At 36.3% G+C, this 9,873-nt stretch overlaps 1 non-coding gene across 1 annotated transcript; it reads right to left on the bottom strand.

Annotated features, from left to right (window-relative positions):
• Positions 1–5,576: 5,576 nt before the first annotated feature.
• On the bottom strand, positions 5,577–5,684 carry LOC112792880 (small nucleolar RNA R71). Its single transcript, XR_003197600.1, has one exon. It is a non-coding gene; the product is annotated as a small nucleolar RNA R71 (small nucleolar RNA).
• Between the last annotated feature and the right edge of the window lie 4,189 nt (positions 5,685–9,873).

The following is a 9,873-nucleotide window of genomic DNA, read 5'->3' as shown; positions in this document are numbered from 1 at the left end:
CTAAAGGATTTTGTACTCTTTTTTCTTCACTAAGGTTTTTTCCCGTTGGGTTTTTCTTTAGTAAGGTTTTAATGAGGCATAATCCTAAATGGGCATCTGAGGGGGAGTGTTGTGATAAGATCACATTAGATGCCCATTAATATGGGCGGTTAAATTCCATTTCCAATAAGAATTAAGTTGAAAAAGCAAACCTCGTATGCTTATAAATAGAGAAGCCATCTTAGGAATATTATACACAAGCAAGTAATAATAAATCAATTCTCTCTTTATGTTGCAATCAAATACTCTTCTCTTTATTTTTCTACTACAATTCTTTCTCTTCTTTTATTTTATAAGTATTTTAAATTCTCTTTTCTATTACTCTTTACATATAATATTAATAGCAATATTAATCATCTTTATTATATTGAGATAGTAACAATAAACATATGCAATTCTCTCTCTCTTTACTTTTAATACTTCTTTCTATCTTTGTATATATATACACATTACAACATATAATATTATTATATATATATAAATCATTATTGAGCTAATTATTTTAATACTAGAATTTTTTATTTATACATCTTTATATATCTTTTATTCTATAACACAAATCCTTTTAAAAAGATAAATAATAAATTAAACCCGATATATGTAGGAAAGTAGGAAACAAAAAACAATGTACCGCAACAATACCAAATGACTTTATCCTCTGAAAAACAGGTACCCATGCATTAAAAGGCTCCTCCTCCAAATACTCTATCATACTATAAGACTAGGTGCAGCTTTGCTCAGCTATGATGAACCAGGTCTATTTGGGCTTTTGAGATTATCTCCAGTAAAAAATTTATTCTAATTTTTATTTATAACTTATTTGTTATAAAAAATAATTTTATATTAATTTTTATATTATAAATAATAAATAAAAATTTAAAATATTTTTTAATTAAAAAGAATTAATTTTAATTGTTATTATAGTCTTATTTAATTAATTAATTAAAATAATTAAAATTAATATAGTTAGTATTTTTTTATAATAATATAATTTAAATTTATAAATTTAAAAATAATTTATTATTAAAAAATATTAATATTTAAAAAATTCATATATAATAATAATACCTAATATATTATTTGAGATTAAATTAATTCATAAAATTATTTAATATAATAAAATATCTAAAAATTATTTTGTAATGTGTAATAATTAAATTTATTGTACACAAATTTATTAATATAATTTTTTATATTAATTATGATTTAAATAATTAATATAAATTATTAATTATTTAATTAATTATAAGCCTCTTTAAAGGGAAATTTCATCTCCTCATAGCAGAAGCGCTATTTCTCTTCTCTCCAACGGTTAGAACTGCATTGTATATAAAAAAAAGAAATAAAATCTTGAAGAATTCATGCGTTGGAGGTGCTATGATTTCCCTGTATGTTGGGAATAATACACCATTCTCTCTTGAGAAAATACCTTTTACAGAGAAATAAAATAGACACAATCACAACACAAGAATTTAACGTGGAAACTCCAATTACCGGAGAAAAACCACGGCCGTTGTCAAATGACAACTAGAGAATATCACTATGTGAAAATTGTTACAACACATAGACTTCTTTCTCTCTAACACCGGCACCCCGGTACACCCACACTCTCTCAAAGCAAATATTTAACTACACCTCACAACACTCTCTAATCAAAGAGTATAGAGGAAAAGAAAAGTCAGATACAAGCTTGATGAGCGGATAATTTGTACGCTTTTTGGCATTGTTTTTAGTATGTTTTTAGTATGATCTAGTTAGTTTTTAGTATATTTTTATTAGTTTTTAGTTAAAATTCACTTTTCTGGACTTTACTATGAGTTTGTGTGTTTTTCTGTGATTTCAGGTATTTTCTGGCTGAAATTGAGGGACTTGAGCAAAAATCTGATTCAGAGACTAAAAAGGACTGCAGATGCTATTGGATTCTGACCTCCCTGCACTCGAAGTGGATTTTCTGGAGCTACAGAAGCCCAATTGGCGCGCTCTCAACGGCGTTGGAAAGTAGACATTCTGGACTTTCCAGCAATATATGACAGTCCATACTTTGCCTAAGATTTGATGGCCCAAACCGGCGTTCAAAGTCACCATCAGAATTCCCAGCGTTAAACGCCGGAACTGGCACAAGGATGGGAGTTAAACGCCCAAACTGGCATAAAAGCTGGCGTTTAACTCCAAGAAGAGTCTCTACATGAAAATGCTTCAATGCTCAGCCCAAGCACACACCAAGTGGGCCCGGAAGTGGATTTTTATGTCATTTACTCATCTTTGTAAATCCTAGGCTACTAGTTCTCTATAAGTAGGACCTTTTACTATTGTATTTTCATCTTGGTATCTTTAGATCTTTGTATTCTTGGATCTTTGGATCTTTGATCACGTTTTGGGGGCTGGCCTCACGGCCATGCCTAGACCTTGTTCTTATGTATTTTCAACGGTGGAGTTTCTACACACCATAGATTAAGGTGTGGAGCTCTGCTGTACCTCGAGTATTAATGCAATTACTATTGTTCTTCTATTCAATTCAGCTTGTTCTTGTTCTAAGATATCACGTGTTCTTCAACTTGATGAATGTGATGATCCGTGACACTCATCATCATTCTCACCTATGAACGTGTGACTGTCAATCACCTCCGTTCTACCTTAGATTGGGTGGACATCTCTTGGATTCTTTAATCGGAATCTTCGTGGTATAAGCTAGAATTGATGACTGCATTCAAGAGAATCCGGAAGGTCTAAACCTTGTCTGTGGTATTCTGAGTAGGATTCAATGATTGAATGACTGTGACGAGCTTCAAACTCGCGATTGTGGGGCGTTAGTGACAGACGCAAAAGAATCAATGGATTCTATTCCGACATGATCGAGAATCGACAGCTGAATAGCCGTGCCGTGACAGGATGCGTTGAACATTTTCACTGAGAGGATGGGAGGTAGCCACTGACAATAGTGAAACCCTACATACAGCTTGCCATTGAAAGGAGTAAGAAGGATTGGATGAAGACATTAGGAAAGCAGAGAGACGGAAGGGACACAGCATCTCCATACGCTTATCTGAAATTCCCACCAATGAATTGCATAAGTATCTCTATCTTTATCTTTATGTTTTATTCGTATATCACCCATACCCAATTGAGTTGCCTGACTAAGATTTACAAGGTGACCATAGCTTGCTTCATACCAACAATCTCTGTGGGATCGACCCTTACTCGCGTAAGGTTTATTACTTGGACGACCCAGTACACTTGCTGGTTAGTTGTGCGAAGTTGTGTTTATGCCATGGTATTGAACACCAAGTTTTTGGATTCATTACCGGGGATTATTTGAGTTGTGAAAAGTATTGATCACAATATCGTGCACCAAGTTTTTGGCGCCGTTGCCGGGGATTGTTGAGTTTGGACAACTGACGGTTCATCTTGTTGCTTAGATTAGGTATTTTTCAGAATTCTTAAGAATGAATTCTAGAGTTTCATGATGATCTATTGAAGTCTGGCTTGCTGTGAAGCCATGTCTAATTTTATTGGACCGAGGTTTCAACTTATCATCACAAGAGCTTGTTGATTTCTATCAATCTTGCTGTTGGAGCAATGATCTGCTAAGGCTTGGCTGGCCATTGGCCATGTCTAGTGTTTTGGACCGGAGCTTTCTTTGAAAGCTTGGCTGGCTATAAAGCCATGTCTAATTCCTGGACCGGAGTCTTAGACTAGCATTGCAATGATTCCTGGAATTCTCATTAAGAATTTTGATATCTTTATTTTCTTCTTCACTTAATTTTCGAAAAATCCAAAAAAAAATATTTACAAAATCATAAAATCCAAAAATATTTCTTGTTTGAGTCTAGAGTCTCATGTTAAGTTTGGTGTCAATTGCATGCATTTTTCAGGTGTCTTCAGTGATCTTCAAGTTGTTCTTGATGATTTACTTGCTCTGATTTTTAAATTCTCTTGACTTGAGTGTTTTGTGTTTCTCATATGCATTCTCATTTTGTTAGTGTCAGCAGTATACAAACTGCTAAGTTTGGTATCTTGCATGCATTGTTATTTGATTTTAGTTGCATTTTGATTATTCCTCATCATTAAAAATCCAAAAATATTTTTAATTTGTGTCTTTTCAAGTCAATAATACAGAGGATTGAAGATTCAGAACATTCAGCAGAGGAATTACAAAGAAAAAGCTGGGCGTTCAAAATGCCCAGTGAGGAAGGCAAACTGGCGTTTAAACGCCAGCCAGGGTGCCTGGCTGGGCGTTTAACGCCCAAAAGGGTAGTGGTTTGGGCGTTAAACGCCAGAATGTGCACCATTCTGGGCGTTTAACGCCAGGATGGCACAAGAAGGAAGATTTTGTTTTCAAATCAATTTTTTTTTTAGTTTTCAAAATCTTTTCAAAATCAAATCTTTTTCAAATCAAATCTTTTCAATCAAATCTTTTTCAAAATCAATTTCTTTCTATTTTCAAAAATACTTGCTATCAATTAATGATCTGATTCAACATTTCAAGTATGTTGCCTTTTCTGTTGAGAAAGGTTTAATGTTTGAATCATATCTTTTCTTGTTAGCCAAGTTATTAATTTTTAAAATCAAATCTTTTTAAAATGTTTTTCAAATCATATCTTCTCAATCACATCTTTTTAAAACCAATCATATCTTTTTAATCACATCTTTTTCAAAATAGTTTTCAATCATATCTTTTTTTTATTTTCTAATTTCAAAATCTTTTTCAAAAATCACTTAATTTCTATTCCACTCTTATTTTCGAAAATCAATTAGTGTTTTTCAAAATGTTTTTAAAATCTTTTACTTAATTTTCGAAAATTTCTTCCCCTCTTCTCACATCCTTCTATTTATGGACTAACACTATTCCTTAATGCACAATTCGAACTCCATCTTTCTTGATAAGTTCGAATTTTCTACCTCTGCCTTCTATTTTTCTTTTCCTTTGACACCTCAAGGAATCTCTATACTGTGACATAGAGGATTCCATATTTTCTTATTTTCTTCTCTTTCATATGAGCAGGAGCAAAGACAAAAGCATTCTTGTTGAGGCTGATCCTGAACCTGAAAAGACCTTGAAGCGAAAGCTAAGGGAAGCTAAGGCACAATTCTCTGTAGAGGACCTAACAGAAATCTTCAAAGAAGAAGAACTCATGGCAGCTGAAAACAACAACAATGCCAACAATGCAAGGAAGGTGCTGGGTGACTTTACTGCACCTACTCCCGACTTCTATGGGAGAAACATCTCTATCCCTGCCATTGGAGCAAACAACTTTGAGCTTAAGCCTCAATTAGTTTCTCTAATGCAACAGAATTGCAAGTTCCATGGACTTCTATTGGAAGATCCTCATCAGTTTTTAGCTGAATTCTTGCAAATCTGTGACACTGTCAAGACTAATGGGGTTGACCCTGAAGTCTACAGACTTATGCTATTCCCTTTTGCTGTAAGAGACAGAGCTAGAATATGGTTGGACTCACAACCTAAAGAAAGCCTGAACTCTTGGGAAAAGCTAGTCAATGCCTTCTTGGCAAAGTTCTTTCCACCTCAAAAATTGAGTAAGCTTAGAGTGGAAGTCCAAACCTTCAGACAGAAGGAAGGAGAATCCCTCTATGAAGCTTGGGAAAGATACAAACAATTAATCAGGAAGTGTCCTTCTGATATGCTTCCTGAATGGAGCTTCATAGGTATTTTTTATGATGGTCTGTCTGAACTGTCCAAGATGTCTTTGGATAGCTCTGCTGGAGGATCTCTGGTGCACGAAATTGTGATCACTACAACTTCGCACAACTAACCAGCAAGTGCACTGGGTCGTCCAAGTAATACCTTACGTGAGTAAGGGTCGATCCCACGGAGATTGTCGGCTTGAAGCAAGCTATGGTTATCTTGTAAATCTTAGTCAGGATATCAATAATTATCAAGGTTGATTGTAAAAAGTAAAAGAACATGAAATAAGTACTTGTTTTGCAGTAATGGAGAACAGGTTGAGGTTTTGGAGATGCTCCATCTTCTGAATCTCTGCTTTCCTACTGTCTTCTTCTTCAAACACGCAAGGCTCCTTCCATGGCAAGCTGTATGCAAGGGTTTCACCGTTGTCAGTGGCTACCTCCCATCCTCTCAGTGGAAATGTTCAACGCACCCTGTCACGGCACGGCTATCCATCTGTCGGTTCTCAATCAGGCCGAAATAGAATCCAGTGATTCTTTTGCGTCTGTCACTAACGCCCCGCCCTCAGCAGTTTGAAGCTCGTCACAGTCATTCAATCATTGAATCCTACTCAGAATACCACAGACAAGGTTTAGACCTTCCGGATTCTCTTGAATGCCGCCATCAATTTTAGCTTATACCATAAAGATTCTGGTTAAGGAATCCAAGAGATATCTACTCAATCTAAGGTAGAACGGAGGTGGTTGTCAGGCACACGTTCATAGTTGAGAATATGATGAGTGTCACGGATCATCACATTCATCCGGGTTAAGAACAAGTGATATCTTAGAATGGAAGCAAGCATGATTGAATGAAAAACAGTAGTGATTGCATTAATCCATCAAGACACAGCAGAGCTCCTCACCCCCAAAGAAACGTGTAAAGTGCCATGAGGTACAGATACAATGTCAAAAGATCCTATTAATAGTGAACTAGTAACCTAGGGTATACAGAAATGAGTAAATGATGTAAAAATCCACTTCTGGGTCCACTTAGTGTGTGCTTGGGCTGAGCATTGAAGCTTTCATGTGTAAAGACTTTTTCTGGAGTTAAACGCCAGCTTTTATGCCAGTTCCAGCGTTAAACGCTGGGAATTCTAGAGCTGATTTGCAACACCGGTTTGGGCCATCAAATCTCGGGCAAAGTATAGACTATTATACATTGCTGGAAAGCCCAGGATGTCTACTTTCCAACGCCGTTGAGAGCACGCCAATTGGTCTTCTGTAGCTCCAGAAAATCCACTTCGAGTGCAGGGAGGTCAGAATCCAACAGCATCTGCAGTCCTTTTCAGCCTTTGAATCAGATTTTTGCTCAGGACCCTCAATTTCAGTCAGAAAATACCTGAAATCACAGAAAAACACACAAACTCATAGTAAAGTCCAAAAAAGTGAATTTTAACTAAAAACTAATAAAAATATAATAAAAACTAATTAAACTATACTAAAAACATACTAAAAACAATGCCAAAAAGCGTATAAATTATCCGCTCATCACAACACCAAACTTAAATTGTTGCTTGTCCCCAAGCAACTGAAAATCAAAGTAGGATAAAAAGAAGAGAATATACTATAGACTCCAAAATATCAAGGAAACTCAGCTCCAATTAGATGAGCGGGACTAGTAGCTTTTTGCTTCCGAACAGTTTTGGCATCTCACTTTATCCTTTGAAGTTCAGAATGATTGGCATCTATAGGAACTCAGAACTCAGATAGTGTTATTGATTCTCCTAGTTAAGTATAATGATTCTTGAACATAGCTAGTGTATGAGTCTTGGCTGTGGCCCAAAGCACTCTGTCTTCCAGTATTACCACCGGATACATACATGCCACAGACACTTACTTGGGTGAACCTTTTCAGATTATGACCCAGCTTTGCTAGAGTCCCCAATTAGAGGTGTCCAGGGTTCTTAAGCACACTTTTTTTGCCTTGGATCACAACTTTATTTCTTTCTTTTTCTTCTATTTCTTCTCTTTTTTTTCGTTTTCGTTTTTTTTGAATCACTGCTTTTTCTTGCTTCAAGAATCAATTTGATGATTTTTCAGATCCTCAATAACAGTTCTCTTTTTCCTCATTCTTTCAAGAGCCAACAATTTTAACATTCTCAAAACAACAAATTCAAAAGACATATGCACTGTTCAAGCATTCATTCGGAAAACAAAAAGTATTATCACCACATCAAACTAATTCAACTAGTTTCAAGGATAAATTCGAAATCCTGTATTTCTTGTTCTTTTGTGATTAAAGCATTTTTCATTTAAGAGAGGTGATGGATTCATAGGACATTCATAGCTTTAAGACATGAATTTTAAATTTTATTAATTATGAATTAAGAACAAGACTCAAAAATAGATATAAGATGAGACTAGAAAAATAGAAAACAAAAATTTAAATAGGCTCCTAATGATAGAGGTTTTCACAGAGTTAGGACTCAACAACCTTGATTTTGAGAAGTGGATGCTCCCTCAAATTGAGGGGAGAATTTTTGGCGTTTCAGTTCTTGAAGTTCACGCTCCTGCTTCTCTTGTTCCTTCAGCAATTTGCAGAGCATGCAGTTCTGATTCTGCTGTTCTTCCTTAAGTTGCTCCATAGTTTCTTGCAACTTGGTGATAGATGCTTCTAGGCTGGCCCAGTAGCCAATTTCAGGAAATTCAGGGAGGAACTCCTGCGCCCTCCTTTTGATAGAGTTGTCTTGCATTTGTCCTTCCATTGACTTCTTGGTGATTGGATGTTCAATGGGTATGAATTCATCTACTCCCATCTTTACCCCAGCCTCTTTACAGAGCAAGGAGATCAAGCTTGGGTAAGCCAGTTTGGCTTCAGTGGAATTCTTATTTGCAATTGTGTAGATCTCACAAGCAATCAGATGATGAACCTCCACTTCTTTTCCAAGCATAATGCAATGAATCATCACTGCTCTCTTGATAGTGACCTCAGAACGGTTGCTAGTGGGCAATATGGAACGCCCAATAAAGTCTAGCCAACCTCTTGCAATTGGTTTGAGGTCTCCCCTCTTGAGTTGGTTTGGGACACCCTTTGAATTGGTTATCCACTTAGTTCCAGGGAGGCATATGTCCTCTAGAACTTGATCCAACCCTTTATCTGCTCTCACCATTCTCCTATTAAAGGATTCAGGATCATCTTGCAGTTGAGGCAATTTGAAGATTTCTCTTATTTTGTCCAGATGGAAGTAGATAACTTTCCCTCTGACCATGGTTCTGTAAGTATGGAAAGCAGTTCCAGTCATTCTTTGCTTATCTGTCAGCCACAGATTTGAGTAGAATTCCTGAACCATATTTCTTCCAACCTTTATCTCAGGATTGGTTAGAACTTCCCATCCTCTGTTTCGAATTTGTTCTTGGATCCCCGGATATCCATCTTCTTTCAGATCAAATTTAACTTCTGGGATCACTGACCTCAGACCCATTATTTTGTGATAATGGTCTTCATGTTCTTTGGTTAAGAACTTCTCTTGATTCCAAAGATTCTTTGGATTATTCTCTTTCTTTCCTCTTAAATTGGTTTGTTTTCCCTTAGGAGCCATGATCTTGATGAATCTTGGCTTAGTGATCACGAAAAAGCACACCAAACTTAGAGGTTTGCTTGTCCTCAAGCAAAAGAAAGGAAAAAAGAGAGAGAGAAGAAGAGCAAATTCGAATGGTGTGGGGGATTGAGGAGGCCGAACGTGTTTTTATAAGGGGGGAGGAGATTTCGAAAAAAATTGGAAGGAGATTTGAGAAGATATGGAGAGAATTTGAGAGAAGGGTGAGTTTTTGAACAAGATTTGGGATTGATTTGAGAGAGATTTGAAGAATGATTTTGATTTTTGAAGATTTGAAGGTGAATGATGAAAGGTTGAAATGGGTTTATGTAGAAAAGTATGGGTCAAAAAAAAGAAAGTTTGAAAAAAAATTTGATCGGAAAGCAAAATCTTGGTCCCCCACCTTTCTGGCGTTAAACGCCCAGAATGGCATCCATTCTGGCGTTTAACGCCCATTTGCTAGCCAATGTGGGCGTTTAACGCCCAGCCAGGTGCCCTGGCTGGCGTTAAACGCCAGAATCCCCTTTGTCACTGGGCGTTTTGCTAAACGCCCAGGATGCTGCACACCTGGCGTTAAACGCCCAGAATGGTGCCCATTCTGGCGTTTAATGCC

Source organism: Arachis hypogaea, chromosome 3 (assembly GCF_003086295.3).
Source record: "Arachis hypogaea cultivar Tifrunner chromosome 3, arahy.Tifrunner.gnm2.J5K5, whole genome shotgun sequence".
In the NCBI taxonomy this organism is placed as follows: Eukaryota; Viridiplantae; Streptophyta; class Magnoliopsida; order Fabales; family Fabaceae; genus Arachis; species Arachis hypogaea.
The sequence above is the reverse complement of the archived record's forward strand: the minus strand, read 5'-3'. Positions and strand labels throughout refer to the sequence as shown.